The sequence below is a fragment of the Oryctolagus cuniculus genome, chromosome 1, assembly GCF_964237555.1.
Source record: "Oryctolagus cuniculus chromosome 1, mOryCun1.1, whole genome shotgun sequence".
In the NCBI taxonomy this organism is placed as follows: domain Eukaryota; kingdom Metazoa; phylum Chordata; class Mammalia; order Lagomorpha; family Leporidae; genus Oryctolagus; species Oryctolagus cuniculus.
This window is the reverse complement of record NC_091432.1, coordinates 68,593,920-68,615,074: the sequence shown is the minus strand read 5'-3', so window position 1 is coordinate 68,615,074 and position 21,155 is coordinate 68,593,920. Positions and strand designations below refer to the sequence as shown.

Here is a 21,155-nt window from a genome sequence, read left to right as displayed (position 1 = left end):
CCCGTTGGCATGAAGGCAAATTCTGATGTTTGCTATCTTTCCTTCCCTTATTAAAGTACTACATGCCATAAAAGGCGTGGAAATACTATAGGATTACAGAATTGTCAAAGCTCAGGGAAACTCTAGAAATATTAGTCAAATAAATAAATGAACATGACATTTGAGCTCAGCTTTGTAGAATCAATAGGTGTTGGCCAGTCACATAAGGAGTGAAGGGCTCAGAGACATGAAGAAGTGTGTATTGCGAGAATGTTAAATAGTATTTTAGTGTGGCTGGAGGAAAAGCTATATGATGAGTGATGGAGCTGAAAAAGTCAGGTTGTGAAGTCCCAGGTTAAGGATTTTAGACTTTATCCTGAAAGCAATAAAAACCTTTCAGAGTGTTTAAATAGAGGAGGACATCATCATATTTGTGGTGGTCAGTGGATTGGATCTGGAGCAACTGAAGGTTGCGCCAGTAGTTCATGTGATGGTGGAGGAAGAGAAGGGCAAGGACCTGCAAAGTAGAATTGACAAGACCTGACGTCCAGTTTGGTAGGCAGGTAGAGAGAATCTGGACTTTCGTCCAGGTTTCTGTTTTCACTGACTGCTGGATTGTGTGGTCGATTCACTGAGACCAGGAAGGCACAAGAGTCGCAAGGTTGGAGGGAAATGACTGGTAATAGTCAACATTCCAAAGGGCTGACTATGCTTAATTGTCACTATCATTTTTATGGCTTCAGGTAGGCTTAGAGAGATTAAGTTAAGGATACACAAGTACCACTTATTATGGAGAAAGTATGGTTTAAAAACGTTAAGATCCTATTACTAACATTTATATGGATGATACGTATTTGAAGCAAGACAATCTTGTTCCAGACTTTCAGCCACCAATGCTGTCCAGTACTGGACACGTTGAATCTGAGGTACAACAATGCATGCAGGTGAACGCTGTGGGGGAGGTTTTGGTAAATACATAATCTTTGCTCCAGGGCAAGGTTTGGAGAAAGTAGACATCATACAAAGAGAAAAACGGGAAAGGAAGCCATTTTTTTTTTTCTGTGTCAGGTCACCATGGTTATCCTTTGTCTCCCCACTTTGGCTCCCACATCCTACCCAAAGAAAACAATTAGAATCATAGATAATGTGGCTCTGAGATCACACGAAACCGTTTTCAAATTCAGTCCTTGGAAATGAGCTAACGAATGCGGTGGTGCTTTGTAAGCAGCAGTCCCTGAATCCTGAGGGTTAGCCGCCTTTTTCCGATTGCAGCCATCCCAGAAATTGCCCAAAGGTTTTCAGTCACAAAGTCCATAGCAAAGAAACCTGCGGCGGGTTGAGAGCACCCGCAGAGAGCAGAGGAGCGGGCGCAATGACGTCACAGGCAACCGGGTGATTCCCCAGCCTCTGGCGTCATGAGGCGATGACGTCATCCCGGCGCTCGCCCTCCCCCTCGCCTGGGCTGGTCTCGCTCACGTGGGCCAGCCGGCCCTCCCCGCCCCCTCCCACCTGCGGGAGGCGGGGCGGGCAGGGCTCCGCCGGCGCCGAGGCCTCACAGGGGCGGGGCGGGGGCCGGTGGGCGAGGCGGTCGGGCCCGGGAGGCGGCTTACAATAGGGCGCCTGCGGCGGGGCGGCGGCGGGCAGCGGCTGCCACTGGAACTGAAGGTGCCGGCTACACAGTGGACGCCCCCTCACGGCTGCCCACACACGCCCTCCCCCTCAGCTCGCCCATCGCGCCTCCCCGCCTCGCTCTGCTGTCCTACTCCGGAGACACTTTGCCCTCGGACTCTTCTTTTCTCCGAACCCCGCAGTCCCCAAAATCCCGCTCAAAGAACTCTGCCTCCCCATCGACTTCCCACCTCCCTCCGAGGCCGTCCGAGCCCCTCACATCCCCGCCCCTCTCAGCCCACCGAGCCGGCCCCGCAGCGCCTCCTCCCGCCTCACCGCCCCCTCCCTCGCAGGTCCCTCGGTCCTGAGGGGATCCCCAGAGCCAGCGGCCGGGGGGAGGCGCGCGGCGGCGGCGGCGGGAGGGAGAAAGTGAAGCGGCGGCTCGCGCACACTCGCGCGCTCACCCCCGGCCCGGCCGCCGCCACCGGGGTGGAGGAGCAGGAGGAGGAGCCGAGCGGAGCAGAGCGAGCACGGAAGGTAAGAGCCGGCCTCCGGTCGGTGCCCCTGGCGTTGCGGGCTGTCCCGGCTGAGGCGCGCGGTCGGGGTGGGCTGGACGGGGTGGGGGCCCTGGGCGCATTCATTCTGGGCGCCGGGTCCCGGCGGGCGGGGGCGCCAGGTGAGGTGAGGCGGGCGCCGCCCCGCGAGGCGGGCCGCTCCCGTCGGGCCAACAAAGGCCCCCTGTGCACGCACCCGCGCGACCGCCGGTCTCGGACGCCGGGACATCGGGGGGCCGGGAGGGGGGAGGCCCCGGCGGGGGAGGGGCCGGGCCGAGGCTGGGAGACCAGACAGGTCCGAGTCCGGGACCAGCTCCGTCCCGAACTTGGCCGTCCCGCAGCGCTCACCGTGGCCCGCGACGGGGAAGCCTGGCCACAGGGCGCCCGCTTCATTCTGCGTGGAAAAGTTCCCCAGTCCAGGCTTGGAGAGCCACCGTTAGGGTTCAACTTGAAAAGAAAACAGTAGTGCGATTTATGCAGCCCTTCCCCCATCCCGGGAGTACTCCCTAACTTAGGAAGGTGAAAACAATCGAGGAAGGGAGAATTATAGTTGTTTTGTATTAGCTATTCCATTTCAAAAGACATTATTACAGCGTTCACTGTTTTGAATATTTCAACGGTAAACATTACTGGCAGTGTTTTGGAAGAATACTTAAGAAGTACTGGGTGTGTGTCGGTGTTGCCAGTAAAATCCTTGTTAAACCCCTTGGATAATTGTCTTACACTTCACTGTATTTTTTAACTGTGAAAGGTGAAGGGAAAGGTTGGTATTGTGGTTACCAATAAACATTCAAATCCATCACTCTTGTCTTTAAAGAATTGTTCTTGGGAAAAATGTTTAATTTCGTCAACTGTGTATTTGAGCTTTCTCATCTCTTGTCAGGAGAAAACAGGAGTCCACAGTACAAAGATACCTCATTTGTCTTACCTTGTGGCTTTACCTACTTCCTGTGTGACCTTGAGCAGGTCACTTCCAGCCTTAAAATTCTAGGAGTTTGCTTTTGTGTCCCTGGAATGGGCAGGTAGGCAGCATACCTACTTCACTTTCAAGAGTCCAGTGAAGAATATGCCTCCCCCCAAGTCTTTGCTGGCATCTGTCCCCTCCCTCTCAGGTAGAGCTGACTTCTCCCCGTTGGGGCTTTCAGAGGCCCACTGAGATTTCTCCTATGGCACTTGTAGCATTTTAATTTCTGTTTGGGAAATCCTGAATCAGGTGCATATGAAACCTACCCCACATCAGCTCTAATTCTCAAAAAAGTTTTGGGAATATGGACCCTGAAACATTCCCTGAACCTTATACATACCTTTACGTGAGCTCGTGGGTCTACCTGGTAAAATTGCTTATTCAGTTATTCTCTTATCCATTATTACTGGAATCTGCTTCAAGCCTCTTGCCACAGCCATGGGGATTTCAAGAGTGTTAAGACCTTCCTTGTCTTCAAAGAGCTCAAAGTCTAGTGGGTGAGGTAGACAAGTAAACAATGCAGCCTGCCCTAATCTCCGGGGGACTTCAGTTGTACAGGGAGTAGTGTGCAATAATTGAGGTTGCTGGACCTGTTTTACAAGTTTGCTTCTGGCCAAATTGAGTTCTTCAGGCTGGCCCCTCATCCATAAGAAAAAGTAAAATTCTACATACATTTATTGAGCACAGGTTTTGAGACTCTGTATAGACTTGAAGGAAGCAGCACCTCAAAGGAAGGCATTTGTGTAACCACAGGGATTTTGTAAAACAAAGCGTAATCACTTAAGTAATTCCTACCTCTGACTATTCATTGTCAAAAGATAAATTTCAGACTCCTTAGCTTGGAACTAGAAACTGGAGATCTGAGCATTGTCTACCTTTGCAGCCTCAGTTTTGGTAAACTCTCTCCTACCACTTTTTTCTCATCTGTGCTTCCCCTTGTGCTGTTTCATCTGCCTAGAATGTCTGCCTTCTTCACCTTCCCTGCCTACAGAGGTGTCCTTGTAATAAGTTGCCTTTCCATCCTCTGGCTCATGTACACACCACGTTTTTAGTTCTGTCTGGCACTGTATTACAATTATGTTAAGTCTGTGCTTATCTTTTTTCACTAGCCTGTGAATTTCATGAGGGCATGATCTGTTTAGTTTTAGTGGCTAGCAAAGGACCTGGCATTGAATAAGTGTTTAAATGAATGAATATGTGTATAAAGAATAAAGTCAAGGCCCATGAGTTAGAGATTCCTAATAGTTTCTCAAAGTGTGGTCCCTGGATCACAGCTTCAGCATAATCTGGCATCTTGTTAGCAAATCAGTGGGTACTAGTTGAAACCTACACATGAACAACTCTGAGGTTGGGGCTCCCACAGAGACCTTTGCTTTAACAAGCTCTCTTAAGTGGTTCTGATGCTTGCTGAAGTTTGCAAACCAGTTTCAGAATTGCCTCCTGATACCCTAGTAGCTCCCTTTCTCCCTTTTTTTCTTCCATGACACTTACTGCCTGACATTCCATTCCATCCCACTTATAATCTGTCTTAAGAGAATGAAAACTTCTTGAGAACAGGAAGTTTTGTCTGTTTTCTCCATTGCTTTAATTCTAATGCCTAGAGTAATGACAGCATAGAGCAGGAACTCAAGAGTTTGTTGAATGAATACTATAAGGTGATTTAGTCCCATTTACTGCCAACTGCTACTTTGGGGTTATAGTTAAGAATCATTCTCATAATGAAAAGGAAGTACACTTTAATATGTAAATCCAAAGGATTCCTAACATTTTTGGGGATGTTTTAGGTAGAAATTTTCTTCCCTTTTACATCTGTCATTCTCCAACCAAAGCCTGCAGGATTTTTTATCTTTTTATTTTGTTTGTTTTAGCCATTACCTGAAAACTGCTGTTGAACTATCCTAGGCAGGGATTGTTTCTTGGGAATTTGTAATTTGGTTTTGCAAGTCTAAATAAGCACCCTCACTTTCGAGATGTGTTTTTTTTTTTTTAAAGATTTTTATTTATTTATTTATTTGAAAGGCAGGGTTTCAGAGAGAGGAAGAGAGAAAGAGACAGAGAGAGATCTTCCATCCACTGGTTCACTCCCCAAATGACTGCAGTGTTCAGGGCTGGGCCAGGCTGAAGCCAGGAGCCAGCAGCTTCTTCTGGGTCTCCCACATGGATGCTGGGGATCCAGGGACTTGGGCCATCATCTGCTGCTTTCCCAGGCACATTAGTAGGGCAGAAATGGAACAACTGGGTCTTGGACCCACACCCATGTGGGATGCTGGCATCACATGTGGAGGCTTAACCTGCTACTCCACAACACTGGTCGTACTTTTGAGTATTTTTTAAAGATTTATTTTATTTATTTGGAAGACAGAGTTACAGAAAGAGGTAGAGACATATAGAGAAAGGTCTTCCATCCTCTGGTTCACTCCCCAAATGGCCACAACAGCCGGAGCTGAGCTGATCTGAAGCCAGGAGCCAGGAACTTCTTCCGGGTCTCCCCTGTGTGTGCAGGGGCCCAAGGACTTGGGCCTTCCTCTGCTGCTTTCCCAGGTGCTATAGCAGGGAGCTGAATCAGAAGTAGAGCAACTACAGTTGGAACTGGCACCCATAAGGGATGCGGGCGCTTTAACCCTCTGCGCCACAGCGCTGGCCCTCTACTTTTGAGTTTTTTAACTTAACTGTCCCTTTCAGGTCTCCTGTGGTTTTTGTCTTTCTCTAGTTATACTTAAACCCATATCATTTACAAGGGCCTGTTTGACTCTTGACAAAGGTTTCTCTTCCGAATCTCTTGAAATGCTGTCTTTTACTTTCTTACTGTCCCTAACACACCATGCCTAGGTTTCTCCTTTCCTGATTTCCATCTGGTAGAGTGCTTCATTTATTCATCCCCTTACTTATAAACAGTTGAATTTTTCCCTGCTATGTGCTATTCCCTTTTTGGGGATGGTATGTTCAGTTACTCATAGGGTGCAGTCCAGTTTCTTTTGGAACTAAAGATACTACATGGGGTGAAGAGTGCTGAAATGAAGGATAAAGTAGGATAAAAAGTACTATATAAGCATACCATAAGAGAAACCTGCATTTGTACATTTTTTTTCTTCAATTTAGGAATAGATTGTAACATAGCATTTTGATAATAAGGCTTTAACATTTAAAAAATGATTTATTTTATTATTTGAAAGGCAGAGTTAGAGAGAGGAAGATCTCCCATCTGCTGGATCACTCCGCAGATGACTGCAATGGCCACGACTGAGCCAGACCAAACCAGAAGCCAGGAGCTTCTTTCAGGTCTCCCACATGGGTGCAGGAGCCCAAGCACTTGGGCTATCATCTGTTGCTTTCTGGGACTTATTAACAGGGAACTGGGTCAATCGGTGGGATGCTTTATTTATTTGAAAGTCAGAGTTACAGAGAGGGAGGGACAGAGAGATCTTCTGTCCAGTGGTTTACTCCCCAGATGGTTGCAATGACAAGTGCTGGGCCAGACTGAAGGCAGGAGTCAGGAGCTTCTTCTGGGTCTCCCACATAGATGGCAGGGGCCCAAACACTTGAGCCATCGTCAGCTGTTTTCCCAGGCCATAGCAGGGAGTTCTGTTTCAAGTAGAACATCCAGGGGCTGGTGCTCTGGCTGAGCTGGTGAAGCTGCCTGCTGTGACGCTGACATCCCATGTGGGCCCCAGATTGAGTCCCGGCTGTTCCACTTCTGATCCAGCTCCCTGCTCGTGTGCCTGAGAAAGCAGTGGAGGATTCCCCAACTGCTTGGGCCCCTGCACTTGTGTGGGAGACCCGGAAGAAGCTCCTGGCTTTGGACTGGCCCAACTCTGGCTGTTGTGGCCATTTAGGGAGTGAACCAGCAGTTGGAAGATCTCTTTTCTCTGCCTCTCCCTGCTTCTCTGTAACTTTGCCTTTCAAATAAATAAATAAATAAATCTTTAAAAAAAGAAAATAGAGTTGCCGGACATGATTGGGCATTTGTATGGTATGCTGGTGTTCCAGTGGTGGATTTAACTGCCATACCACAATGTCAATCTCTATTTTAATTCTTAATGGGGGCTGGCGCCGTGGCTCAATAGGCTAATCCTTCACCTTGCGGCGCCGGCACACCGGGTTCTAGTCCCGGTCGGGGCGCCGGATTCTGTCCCGGTTGCCCCTCTTCCAGGCCAGCTCTCTGCTATGGCCAGGGAGTGCAGTGGAGGATGGCCCAGGTGCTTGGGCCCTGCACCCCATGGGAGACCAGGAAAAGCACCTGGATCCTGGCTCCTGCCATCGGATCAGCGCGGTGCGCCGGCTGCAGCGGCGGCCATTGGAGGGTGAACCAACGGCAAAGGAAGACCTTTCTCTCTCTGTCTGTCTCTCTCACTGTCCACTCTGCCTATCAAAAAAAAAAAAAAAATTCTTAATGGAAAATTTGTAATTTGGGATTTGGGAAAAATTAAGTGTTGGAAAAGTAAAGATATTTGGTTAAAGTTGAGACATTAATTTGGTCTTTGTGTCACTGTATGTTCTTGTGAAAGTAATTTTTTCTCTGATTTTTGTTCCAAGTGTAAAATGAGAATAGTGGCAGTTGCTCTAAGTTAAAGGATTATGAAACAACTAAATAAAAATATTCACTATAAAGAAACACTTGAAAAAATAATCTATTAATTCGTTGTTAGGTTGTGATGACTTACATTAATGAACACTTCCATACCAGAAACTGTGTGAGGTGTTAATGTGTTTTTTTCAACCTTCAAAATAGTCTTGTAAAATGGTTGTTAGTGATCTCTGTTTCAGAGATAAAGAAGCCCAGGCTCATACTGGTAGAGGGAATGTGTTCAAGATTTTGCTGCAAGTAAGTGGCACGCCTCAGTTTTAGTCCATATCCACCTGATTCCAGCAGACATATGTTATTTTCAGTACCCAGGCTGCTTTAATTTTTCTTCACTGAGAATACTGGCATGGTTTTGCAGATACATTGCTGTGAGAGTTAAAATTTCTTTTTTGTTCATTAGAAAGATTGGCGAGATTAGATTTACATATCATTTACATTTATCATTCATACAGGAAAAAGAGTAATATTTTTCCTGGGTATTATTTTTTCAGTCTTCACAATAGGCTTGTGAGACAGGTATTCCCAACTTAGGAGTTAGGAGACTGAGGATCATAGAGGTCTTGTCTTGCTTAAAGACACATCATTAGCAAATGCCCGAATATTGGTTTAAAATTCTAGATGTGATACTTTTACCACTGTATCATATGAACTTTTGAACTCTATCAAACTAAACTTTGGGGTTCTGGGAACATCCTTTTAGATGGTTTCTAATCTTTTTAGCCTCTTTTCCTTAAGAAAACTCTGACGGCAATCCATAGTTTGAACTAGAAAAAAAATGATAAAACTCTGTCAGATGGTCATGATATTGCAGACTTAGAAGATAACATCTCTTTATGGAAGCTGCAAGATCAGGCCTTATCCAGTATTCTGAGTCACCTGTGTCTGAATGTTATTCATTTTCCTTTATCATCATGTACTACATTTCTCTGTCTCTGTTTTCAGCTTTTTTTTTTTTTTTTTCTCATGAATAACTTCCTTTTCTCCCCCATCCTCCTGTTTTTGAGATGGGCAGATCAGTGCTAGGATCCTCCAGATTATCTCCTCTTAGGAAGCAGAGCAGTAACAAGCCCAGAAGAACCAGAGGCTGATTGAGCCCTCATTAGTATGATTTCATATGGTGTTTAATTCTTGAGAGTTGATCCAAGTCTTAGTTACAAAAAGTTAGTTGGCTTAGTTAGCTTGGCTCTTATTCATGGAGTCAGGGTTAGGTTTTTGCATGTGGCACTGCAAAATCTGTTACTATTTATTTGTTCTTTTGCTCTTCCACTTCCAGCCCTTCCCAATGTCCCTTTCCCTTTTATTTTATTTTATTTTTTAAGATATATTTTTATTTATTTGAAAGAGTTATACAGAGAGGTAGAGACACACAGAGAGAGAAAGAGAGAGAGAGCCATCTCCCTTCCTCTAGTTCACTCCCCAAATCGCTGCATGGCCTGAGCTGAACTGATCCAAAGCCGGGAGTCAGAAGCTTCGTCCAGGTCTCCCATGTGGATGGAGGGGCCCACGGGCTTCAGCCATCCTCCGTTGCTTTCCCAGGCACATTAGCAGGGAGCTGGATCAGAAGTAGAGCAGCTGGGACTCGCCCATATAGGATACTAATGCTACAGGCTGGGGCTTTAACCCGTTGTTCCACAATGCCAGCCCCCCTTTTCCCTTTCAGACTATGTAAGTTCCAACTAAGGCTGGCAAAACCACTTTTTCCTTTGTAGAATCTCAATCTGAATTTAATAAATGACAGTGCCAATGTGCTTCTATGTATGGCTTCCACCCTCATCTACCTACTGTGCTGTATCTTTGAGGCCCGGCTTTTCTTTTTCCCTGTTTGTTCACCATGAAGCTGAGATTGATGTCTTCCTTATTGGAACTCTTGTTCTCGTATACTCTATGTATTACTCTACTATTATTTATCAATTTTGAGGAAAGGAGACAGATATAAAGGAACAAGACTCATTTTGAAGTTAAGCAGAAATCAACTTTCACACTTATTTAACTATTTCTTCATTTGGAAATAAAAATAGTACCTAACTTAGAATTGTTATGAAGATTAAATTAAATAAAGAACATATGAAAATGAATTTTAAGGTGTTGCTACATAGATGTTAGGTAGAATAATAGTAATTTTATGGCTATAGTTAATGTACTGCAATGATTTGAAAATTCTGGTTCTGGCCGGCGCCGCGGCTCACTAGGCTAATCCTCCGCCTAGTGGCGCCGGCACACCGGGTTCTAGTCCCGGTTGGGGCGCCGGATTCTGTCCCGGTTGCCCCTCTTCCAGGCCAGCCCTCTGCTGTGGCCAGGGAGTGCAGTGGAGGATGGCCCAGGTGCTTGGGCTCTGCACCCCATGGGAAACCAGGAAAAGCACCTGGCTCCTGGCTCCTGCCATCGGATCAGCGCGGTGCGCCGGCTGCAGCGCGCCGGCCGCGGCGGCCATTGGAGGGTGAACCAACGGCAAAGGAAGACCTTTCCCTCCGTCTCTCTCTCTCACTGTCCACTCTGCCTGTCAGAAAAAAAAAAAATTCTGGTTCTGCATTTGAACTTATGAAGATTAGGAAATATACAGTTGCTTGGGCTCTGACTCAAGTCTACTAAACTAAAATCTCTTGACATCTCTGTTTTTGAAGTTTTACAGGTGATTCGGATATGCATCCAAAGTTGAGAAGCACTGCCTTGTAACAGTAAATGTATTATGTATCTATTATATGAAAATTTTTTATTGCATTTAAAATTCACTCATTTGTTAAATATGTACCAAGTATGAGACATTGTCCTGAGTCATACCCAATCCCTACCCTTGAGTTTAAAGTTTCCTTGAGAAACAGACATGTACATAGACAATTATACCATGTTGAGACAGAAATGACCCGGGGAGATAGGTATGGGTGCTGTGTGAACACAGAGGAAGGGCATGTACTCAAGTAAGAGAGGCCTAGCGAGCTAATATTAAAGGAAGTGATGATACCTGGGATGGGTTCTGAAAGATTATCAACAGCTGACCAAGCATTGGGGTGGGGTAGAGAGAAGAGAAGAAAGACCTTCCTGAAAGAGAGGACAGTGATGAGAGCCTATTTGGGGGGCCCTGAGTAGTATAATGTGATTAGAGAGTGGGCACAAGGTGGGAGGTGGTGAGCACAGAGAGGGAGGCAGGACCCTAATGATGAAGGACCTTTTGTATTGTGTTCAAGGTACTTTGGCTGTTATCATCTCACTTTATTCCTTGAACAGTCTGCTGGTTAGTTTGGAAAGGTATTTTGTCTTGGTTTTATGGTAGAGAAACAGGTTAACTGAATTGCCTGAGGGCATACAGCAGGATGCCAGATCCTTCTGACTTTTTAAAAATGTATTTATTTGAAAGGCAGAGAGAGAGCAAGAGATCCCAAGGACTTGGACCATTTTCTGCTGTCTTTCCAGGGGCATTAGCAGGGAGCTGGATAGGAACTGGAGCAGCCAGGACTCTGAGCACTCTGATAGGGGATGCTGGTGTCACAGGCAGTAGCTTAACCTGCTAACACCACAATGCTGGCTCCACCCACCTTCTGACCCTTGAGCTCCTGTTTCTTCCATTGTACAGTAGTTTTCTTACTCCTTTATAGTGTTGTGAGAATCAGGTAAGCTCCATGGATATATGCACAGCATTGTAAGTTAGAAAGTGCTTTACTGAAGTTGGCTATTAGTTGGGAGTTTGTAGTAAAATGGCCTTTAAAGGTACTTCAGCTCTCTAAGATTCTGTAGCCATTTGTAGGATTCTCCTTAATTCTAAGTATTTTTTAAAAGAGTTTTATTTATTTATCTTTATTTGAAAAGCAAAGAGAAAGAGATAAAGGGGTATCTTTCATCTACTGGTTCACTCACCAAATGCGTACAACAGCCAGGACTGGGCCAGACATAAAGCCAGGGGTCAGGAACTCCATCTGGTTCTCTCACAGGGTGATAGGAACCCAAGCGCTTGAGCTATCTGCTGCCACCCAGAGTGCGCATTAGCAAGAAGCTGGAATAGAAAGCTGAATCGGACACAAACCCAGGCACTCCCATATGGGATGCAGCTTTCTTAACCCATGCACCAAATGTCCCCCCCAATATAATTTTTTATTTTTTCCGTTAGTTGGTAACCAGAGTCCAGTAGTTTACAATATTGTTAGATAGTCACTCTTCCAATTTGAGTATATTTAGGCAGAGCCCTTCGTTTATTTTAATAATCAATTTATGTTTCTTTCATTATGAAAGTAATACATTTTTCTCATAGAAAATTTAGAGAATATGGAATGAAAGGTAAAATCCCAACAAAGTCATCAGAGTTTATCACAGGTAACTGATAGTAGTGTCTCGTATATTTCCTTCTAATCTTTGTTAAAAATGAGTTTTGGGTAGTGAGTTCTCTGTTTCCCAGCCCTCCCTTTCCTCAGCTTCATTGTACGTTAGGGATAAAAGAGGGTCGGAACACATCAACATCATCAGCCTCATAGCCAGCCTTTTACTGAGGACTTTCCCAGTGCCAGGCACTTCACATTCAAATTTTTAATTTAATCCTCAGAATAAACCTACAAGAGGTATCTTTTTATACTCATTTTACCAATTACAAAATTTGGAAGTAAAGAGATAAACACAAGGATTTCAAACACTTTTATGATTGTTACTGTGTGACCGTAACAAGTCACTAAACGAAACTTGGTTTCCTTGACTGTTACACAGATGTTGAATTTGATGCTGATTTCTCAGCTCAAATTCCATGTGGCAGATTTATTTGAAAATTAAGTTACAGCAAGAGGGAGAGAAAGAGGCACTGAGAAAGGCCTTCTACCCACTGGTTTACTCCCCAGATGGCCACAATGACCAGGGCTGGGCTAGGCCAAAGCCAGGGGCGAGGAGCTTCTTCCGGGTCTCCAACATGGTTTCAGGGGCCCAAGGACCTGGATAATCTTCCACTGCTTTTCTCAGACCATTAGCAGGGGGCTGGATTGGAAGTGGAGCAGCTGGGGCATGAACTGGTGCCCATATGGGATGCAGGAAGGCAAGGGGTGGCTTTATCTGCTATGCCACAATGCTGGCCTGGCAGTAATTCTTAATCTTCTCTTTTCGCCTCACAGCTTTTACCTTTTCCCCGTAATGGAAACATTTCCCAATGGGCTGGAGGAACAAAATAAAATTTCCAGGTTGGAGTATGGGTGGAGAGAGGTTAGGTATAGTTCGAAGGACTCTTGGGTTCTCTGTCACCCTTTGGAGAATTACTGTTTTATAATATTGTCTTCCATTTGAGAATATTTCCTATCTAGAATTATCTGGCTAGTCTGGAGTGTGAGGTTTTTATTTGTTATCAAGATAGCTTTTATTTGATTAATTCAAGAAGTTATCTATATGTGTAATTTGTAAAGTAACTTAAAAAAAAAAAGACCTCCAAAACCCAGGTGAACAAAGTAGAAAAATCCATAATGATAGACTTTTGAAAGTCCAAGTTTCTTGAACAGCCTAGGGATAATTAATTTATATATTTATGCTTTACTGTTTTCAAACCACTTTCATATACAGGCTCATTTAATTGAATTCTATCCTAAAAATATCTTCATTTTTACAGCTGAAGGGAAAATTAAGTGGCTTGTCCATGATGATGTAGCTGGGATGTTGAAAATTGGAATCTTTCCTCCCAATCTGATGTTTACTCCTGATGATTCAGGTGCTGCCTTGACCAGTGGCACTTGCTTTGTTTTCCTTTGACTTTTAAAAAATTCCAGGTTTATGAGACAGTCAATAACTGCCACAGCCTCTCTCAGCTCCTCCCTTCTCAGAGTTCCAGAGTAAGATGAACCAGTGCTTAAACATAGTGGCCAGAAAGTAGAATATTACATTCCGTTGTCAGCTAAAACAAACAAGCAGATATTATTGATTAATTAATTAGTTCAAATTCCAGGAGATCTTGAGTCTGTCTTTAGGTATCTGTAGTAGCTTCAAGATCGAATTTCTCATTAACAAAGATTTCTCCTATTGAAACTTCAGGTGTATTCTTTTATATATGTTTACACTTTATTTAAATAATAAAATATTGGGGCCAGAGTATGTGCCAGAGCACCCAAATATCCATTATTTAGAATCTATGACATTTTCTCTGTTTACTTTATTTCATATTTGTCCATTCCTTGATACCTTTTTTATACTTTTATTTAATAAATATAAATTTCCAAAGTGCAGCTTATGGATTACAATGATTTTTTTCCCCTCCATAACTTCCCTCCCACCCGCAACCTTCCCCTTTCCTGCTCCCTCTCCCAATCCATTCACATCAAGATTCATTTTCAATTATGTTTATATACAGAAGATCAATTTAGCATATATTAAGTAAGGATTTCAACAGTTTGTACCCACACAGGAACACAAAGTGTAAAATACTGTTTTGAGTACTAGTTGTAGCATTAATTCACATTGTACAACACATTAAGGACAGAGATCCTAATGGGGAGTAAGTGCACAGTGACTCCTGTTGACTTAACAATTTGACACTCTTGTTTATGGAGTCAGTAATCACCCTAGGCTCTTGTCATGAGTTGCGAAAGCTATGGAAGCCTTTTGAGTTCGCAGACTCTGATCTTATTTAGACAAGGCCGTAGTCAAAGTGGAAGTTCTCTCCTCCCTTCAGAGAAAGGTACCTCCTTCTTTGATGGCCCGTTCTTTCCACTGGGGTCTCATTCACAGAGATCTTTCATTTAGGTGTTTTTTTTTTTTTTTTTTTTTTTTTTTTTTGCCAGAGTGTCTTGGCTTTCCATGCCTAAAATATTCTCATGGACTCTTCAGCCAGATCTGAATGTCTTAAGGGCTGATTCTGAGGCCAGAGTGCTGTTTAGGGCATTTGCCATTCTATGAGTCTGCTGTGTATCCTGCTTCCCATGTAGGATCATTTTCTCCTTTTTCATTCTATCTATTATTATTTGCAGACACTGGTCTTATTTATGTAATCCCTTTGACATTAATCCTATCTTTTTGATCAGTTATGAACTTAAACTGATCACTTTAACAAGTAAGATGGCATTGGTACATACCGCCTTGATGAATACCCTTTTATTTAAAATGAAAAGTACGTATTTTTGGTCACTGTTGTGTTTCTAGTGCCTACTATATAGTAAGCAGTCAATAAATGCTTTTGATTGAAACAGTGTTACATGGAGCCAGCATTCAAACTATGGTCCATATGATTTCTTTTCTAAGAACATTGTTTGATTTCCTCAACTTCGACAAACATGAAAGAATGCTGTTAATATCTGATTGGGAGAGGATAGGAGAGAAGAAATCTCACCATGCTAAATACCTCTGCCCAGTGCAAAGACCTCTGACCTGTGTAAAAGTTGAAGGCATGCTTTGATGCTATCAAAGGGTGTGGAAAAATTTTCAGCTGATCACCAGCTACTTTGTCATTCTGGGTCTTTCTTCATTTCATTTGAGTTGAGGAATTGCTTATTACTGAAAGTTTTTAGTATTAAGGCAGTGTTTCGAAATCAGTAGTTTTCTTTGAGATTAGTGTGGGTTTCTTTAAAATGTCATACAGTTGTAATAAGGCTTAACATGCATAATGTAACTAACTTTCTTCTGTTAAAAATGAGAGCTTTTGTGGCACAGCAGGTTAACGCCCTGGCCTGAAGCGCCGGCATCCCATATGGGCTCTGGTTTGAGACCCAGCTGCTCCACTTCTGATGCAGCTCTCTGCTATGGCATGGGAAAGCAGTAGAAGATGGCCCAAGTCCTTGGGTTCCTGCTCCTGTGTGGGAGACCGGGAGGAAGCCCCTGGCTCCTGGCTTCGGATTGGCGCAGCTCTGGCCCCTGCGGCTAATTGGGGAGTGAACCATTGGATGGAAGACCTCTTTCTGTCCTGTCTCTCCTCTCTGTGTAACTCTGACTTTCAAATAAATAAATAAATCTTAAAAAAAAATAAGAGCTCTATTTCACAAGTTACTTTGTCACAGCATTAATATTTAATATTAAACCATAATTCTATTTTGTTTCTTTTTCATATATATAAATATACATAGTTACATAGTTGTAGTCATAATGCAGACCTTAATTTGCCTTTTTCTCTTTTTTTTTTTTTTAAGGTTTATTTTATTTATTTGAAAGGCAGAGAGGGAGAGACAGAGAGAGAAAGAGGTCTTTCATCTGCTGGTTCATTCCCCTAATGGCTGCAACCGTCAAGGCTGGGCCAGGCCGAAGCCAGGAGCCATGAACTCCATCTGGGTCTCCAATATGGGTGTCAGGGGCCCAAGTTTTTGGAACATTTTCTTCTGCTTTCTAAGATACATTTGCAGGGAGCCGAATTGGAAGTGGAGCAGATGGGACTCAAACCAGCATTCCAGTATGGGATTTTGGCATTGCAGGTGGTGGCTTAACCTGCTGTGCCAGAACATTGGCCCCTGCCCTTTTTTCTCTTTCTTTCTCTCTCTCTTTCTTTTTTTCTCTCTCTCTTTCTTTTTTTCTCTCTCTCTTTCTTTCTCTCTCTCTTTCTTTTTTTCTCTCTCTTTCTTTTTTTCTCTCTCTTTCTCTTTTTCTTTCTTTCTCTTTTTCTTTCTCTCTCTTTCTTTCTCTCTCTTTCTTTCTCTCTCTCTCTCTTTCTTTCTTTCTTTCTTTCTTTCTTTCTTTCTTTCTTTCTTTCTTTCTTTCTTTCTTTCTTTCTTTCTTTCTTTCTTTCTTTCTTTCTTTCTCTTTATCCCTCCCTCCATCCCTCCCTTCCTTCATGTATTTGTTTATTTGAAAAGCAGAGTTACAGAGAGACAGAGGCAGAGAGAGAGAGGTCTTCCATCCCCAGGTTCACTCCCCAGATGCCTGGAGCTGTGCGGATCCGAAGCCAGGAGCCTGGAGCTTCTTCTGCATCTCCCACATGGGTGCAGGGGCCCATGGACTTGGGCCATCTTCCAAAACTGCTTTCCCAGGCCATAGCAGAGAGCTGGATCAGAAGTGGACCAACTGAGACTTGAACCAGTGGTGCCCATAGGATGCTGGCACTGAAGGCGGCGGCTTTACCCACCATGCCGCAGAGCCAGCCCCTGCCCTTTTTTCTTGACCTCTAAATATTTCTCCATGTTTCTCCTCAGTCTTCATTATATTTAATTTTATTATTTTAGATTTTCACTTTACTTGAAAGGCAGAGAGAGAGAGAGAGAGAGATTCTATCTGCTGTTTCACTGCAAAATTCTGGCAGCAGCCAAGGATGGGTGGCTGAAGTTGGGAGCCTGGAGCTCAGTCCAGCTCTCCCATGTAGGTTTCAGGGACTGAAGTACTTGAACCATCACCTGATGCCTCCCAGGGGAGTGCATTAGCACGAAGCTGGCATTGGGAGTAAAGCTCAGACTCAAACCCAGGCACTCTAATAATGGGAAGCAAGTGTCCCTCTGGCAGCTAAACAACTAAGCCAGACACCTGTCCCCATTATAGAAATTAACATGATATTCATTGTTTCCCTAAAACCAGAGAAGTGGAGTATAGGAAAATTATTTGTCAAGGAAACCTCAATTTTGCTCTTAATGCCTTTGTACTGATTGTGTGAAACCCATCCAGGTTATAGAGGATATTCTTGCTTATGGAAAAGTCAACTGTTGGAACATTTTCTCAGGATTATCTTAGATTCTCTCTTTATTCTGAACCTACCTCTTTCTCTGTGCCCTTCTTCCATACTTTGCTTCATGTATCATAGTTAAATTAGCATTTTCATATTTTCATTACTGAATCTAAAGCTCTACTTGAATTTGTACCCATTCTGCATTTGCTCCCTTTTTATGGTTTGAAGATAGTTTATCCTCTTTGAAAGTCACGTTGAAATTTGGTTGCCATTGCGGAGGTGGTAGGAGTTGTGGCCTTTAAGAGGTGATTAGGTTGTTAAGAGGGATTAATGTCTTTCACATGGGACTGGATTAGTTACCATGAGAGCAGGTTGTTATAAAGTGAGGTGCCCTTGTCTTTTTCCCTCTTCTGCATGCACCTGCTTGCTATTCAGCTTTCCGCCATAAGGTAAAGCAGCATGAGGTTCTTACTGGCATCAAGCTGTTAGACTTCCTAACCTCCAGAACCATGAGCCAATAAATCTGTTCTTTAAAAATTACTCAACCTCAGATATTTTATTATTGCAACAGAATTGAAACACCCTTCTTTTACAGCTAAAGAAGTGATTGTCCTTCTAGGAAAGTCTTGCTTTTCCACATGCTTTTAGATTCTTTCCCATGATCTTAGAAATCTTATTTCATGCCATCTTTCTTTATTTAAAAATATTTATTTATTTTGAAAGGCAGAGGGAGAGAGAGAGAGAGAGACTGAGACTTTGAACTGCTGATTTACTTCCAGATGGTCGCAATAGCCAGGTATGGGGTAGACCAAAGCCAGGAGACAGGAAGCTCCATCCAGGTCTCCCACATGAGTGTCAGGGACTCAAGTACTTGAGCCATCTCACCCATTGCTTCTCCAGGTATATTTGCAGGGAGCTAAATTTGAAGTGGAGCAATAGGGACTTGAAGTGGTGCCTATATGGATGCTGGCGTTGTAGGTGGTGGCCCAATCTGCTGTGCCACAATGCCTTCCCCCTCTACCTTGATTTTAAATGTTAGAATGTTTGGAGAGAGCCTCTTTTTTTACACTATACATTTGCTACTTGATCTAATTCATTCTCCTACCTTTGAATACTGTACACACACACACACATACACACACATATACACTCACAGGTGACTCCCATTTCCCCCAGTTATCTCTAGTCTAAATCTCTCTCCTTAACTCTTAGACTTAACATGCCCAATTGTCTACTTGATATTTCCCATTGGAGGTCTTACAACCTCTCCTACTTAATGTGCTCTAAAACTACAAAAACTACATTCTTGATCTTTTTCCATAGGCTTCTGGTCACAGTTATCCTATCTTATTAAGTGGCACCTTTTCTCTGGTTGCTTAAGCCAGAAATTTAAGTCATTACTGGTACCTCTGTCTTACCATCATGTGTACTCTGTTCTCAATGTAGGCAATTTCACTCTGTTTTTCTTGATTCTATCTACCTCTCTTCTTTGTTGTTACCCTCTGATCCTCTGTTTATCCTCTGGCCTACTACAGTAACTTTAACTCAATTCTTCAATACCTTTAAAGGGTTTTTATTTCATTTAGGGGAAATTAAAAATTTGTATTCATGATTTAATGACTTGGCTTTTGTGGTTTTTCTGACTTCATCTCATGCCACTCTTCACCTTAATGGCTGTGCTTCAGAGTGATGGACATTTTTCTTTTTTTTTTTTTTCTGTTGTACAAAGTTTGAGAAAGTCTCTCTTACTATAGGACCTTCATGCCTGTTCTCCCCAGTAGGTGCTTCACAACTCTGGCTTCTCCCTTCTCCCTCCATCTTGTTTCTTTAGTAGAAAAAGATCAGGATTTTCCTAATCTGAAGAAGATTCTCTCTTCCTCTAATAGCACTGTTATTTTCTATAATTATTTATAATTCTGTCCTTATTTGATTGTTTGTTATATATCTAGACTTTCAGCCCGGAGAAGTTGAAATTCGTGTCTCTTTTGTTCATCATTGTGCCTTATCATCCAGCACAGTACCTGGAACATAGTGAGTGTTGTTAAATATTTACTCAAAGATGAGCTCTTGGTATCAATAATGTGGGTTATCAAGCCTTGTCAGCTTTATCTCTGAAGTTTATTTCCAAAACTTGTTTCTATTTCTCTGTTTCTTCTGTTCTCTGCTGTAGAACTTAATTATCTCTTTGTTAGGCTTTTAATAATCTTACTTAGAAAGTATCTTGGCATCCAGTCTTTCTGCTCTGTTATTTATCCATTACACTGCCTGGGATAATTTTTCTGGTCCTGTCACTCTACTGCCAGGAACCATTATTGCTTGTAGAGTAATATGTAAATTAGTTTGCTATTCAGGGAACTCTGCCCACCCCCTCTTCAGCCTCATCTTGTTTGTCCCTACTCCATCTTTCTAGAAAGATTTTCAGTTTCATGTCCTATCACCCTAGTCCTTCAACCTGAAATTCCTTTTTCCTTCTTGCTGTTAAAACTGTTCATTTGTCAGAATCCACTTGGATGCCGTTTCTTGACATAGGCATCTGCAGACCTCATCCAGTCATTCATGGTAGATTATTATAGGGTGGTACTTTTTTCCTTGCCATCTCTGCAGTATTAATGCCTGGCTTATATTAGCCTTCAGTAAATATTTGTTGAATGATTGAATAAAATAACTTACTCATGTACCCACTCAATAAATACCTATTAAGCACTCTTGAATTTCTGTAGCATTTTCCCCCTCCTTTGCATTATAATTAGATGTATGGAAGTTCATTTGATCACTTACAAAATTAGGTCCTCTCAGACATCCCTTCCAGCTCACCATTAGGGTCTGTCCTTGTTGCCCTCTTTGTCAATAAATGCCTTTCTAATGGTAGGTTAATTAGCATCTGGCAATATGGTACTGTTGGACCCAAAATGAAAATAGAAGAATTTTACGAAGTTGAATTAATGAAGTCCTGGAGAATGACTTGAAACACACATACACACACACACACACACACGCACACACACACACATGTACACACACAACCACTGACAAATGAAAAGCAGGAAAAATTAGACCAGTTTAAAATGGAAGGGGAAATTAATGTGGGTAATGATATAACAGGAGATTCAGAAGACAATGATTTGAGTAAAAAAAGATTGAAGAGAGACCCTTGGGAAAAGTTGGTGAGGCTCTTAAATATTTTAATAAAATATATCTTCTTACCAACGTGTTGTGAAAGCCAAATGTGAAGTGACTGATGTTTGTTGTTTTAGTAATTATGATAGTGGTATTTTTAACTTAAATTTTATTGAATTAAGAATTATTATGGCCGGTGCCGTGGCTCACTAGGCTAATCCTCCACCTGTGGCGCCAGCACCCCATGTTCTAGTCCTGGTTGGGGCACTGGGTACTAGTCCCGGTTGCTCCTCTTCCAGTCCAACTCTCTGCTGTGGCCCGGGAGGGCAGCGGAGGATGGCCCAAGTGCTTGGGTCCCTGCACCCGCATGGGAAACTGGGAGGAAGTACCTGGATCCTGGCTTCTGATCGGCGCAGCGCTGGCTGTAGCGGCCATTAGGGGAGTGAACCAACGGAAGGAAGTCCTTTCTCTCTGTCTCTCTCTCTCACTGTCTAACTCTGTGTCGCTCCCCCTCTTCGCGGAGGAACGACACAGGACCCTGCCTAGGCTCCATGTCCGAGTCACGGCACCATTATGTCGCTCCCCCTCTTCGTGGAGGAGCAACACAGGACCCTGCGCTGTTCTTTCGTCTGCTCGGCCCTCCCCGGGTTTGCTGCTGGTTCTTCCCGGGTTGGCTACTATCCCTTCCACCTCCGTGGAAGGGCAGTTCCCCCTGGCCACATTCCCCACTTCCGCAGGGGAGCGGCACACCGCCGGCCGGCTCTTCTCGGGGGCTGCACAGGTTTTCCTTCAGCTAGATGTTCCCCTTAGATGTTCCCCATAGAT

At 43.5% G+C, this 21,155-nt stretch overlaps 1 protein-coding gene across 2 annotated transcripts in view; it reads left to right on the top strand.

The window, feature by feature from the left end:
• The first annotated feature begins 1,541 nt into the window (after positions 1-1,541).
• Positions 1,542-21,155, top strand: part of PAK1 (p21 (RAC1) activated kinase 1) — a 192,908-nt gene continuing 173,294 nt past the window's right edge. Inside the window, exon 1 of one of the 2 annotated variants that reach the window (XM_051850720.2) lies at positions 1,542-2,124. The gene's annotated coding sequence lies outside the window, so the exon portion shown is untranslated. The remainder of the gene's footprint in view (positions 2,125-21,155) is intronic. The other variant, XM_051850728.2, reaches the window with a different exon arrangement.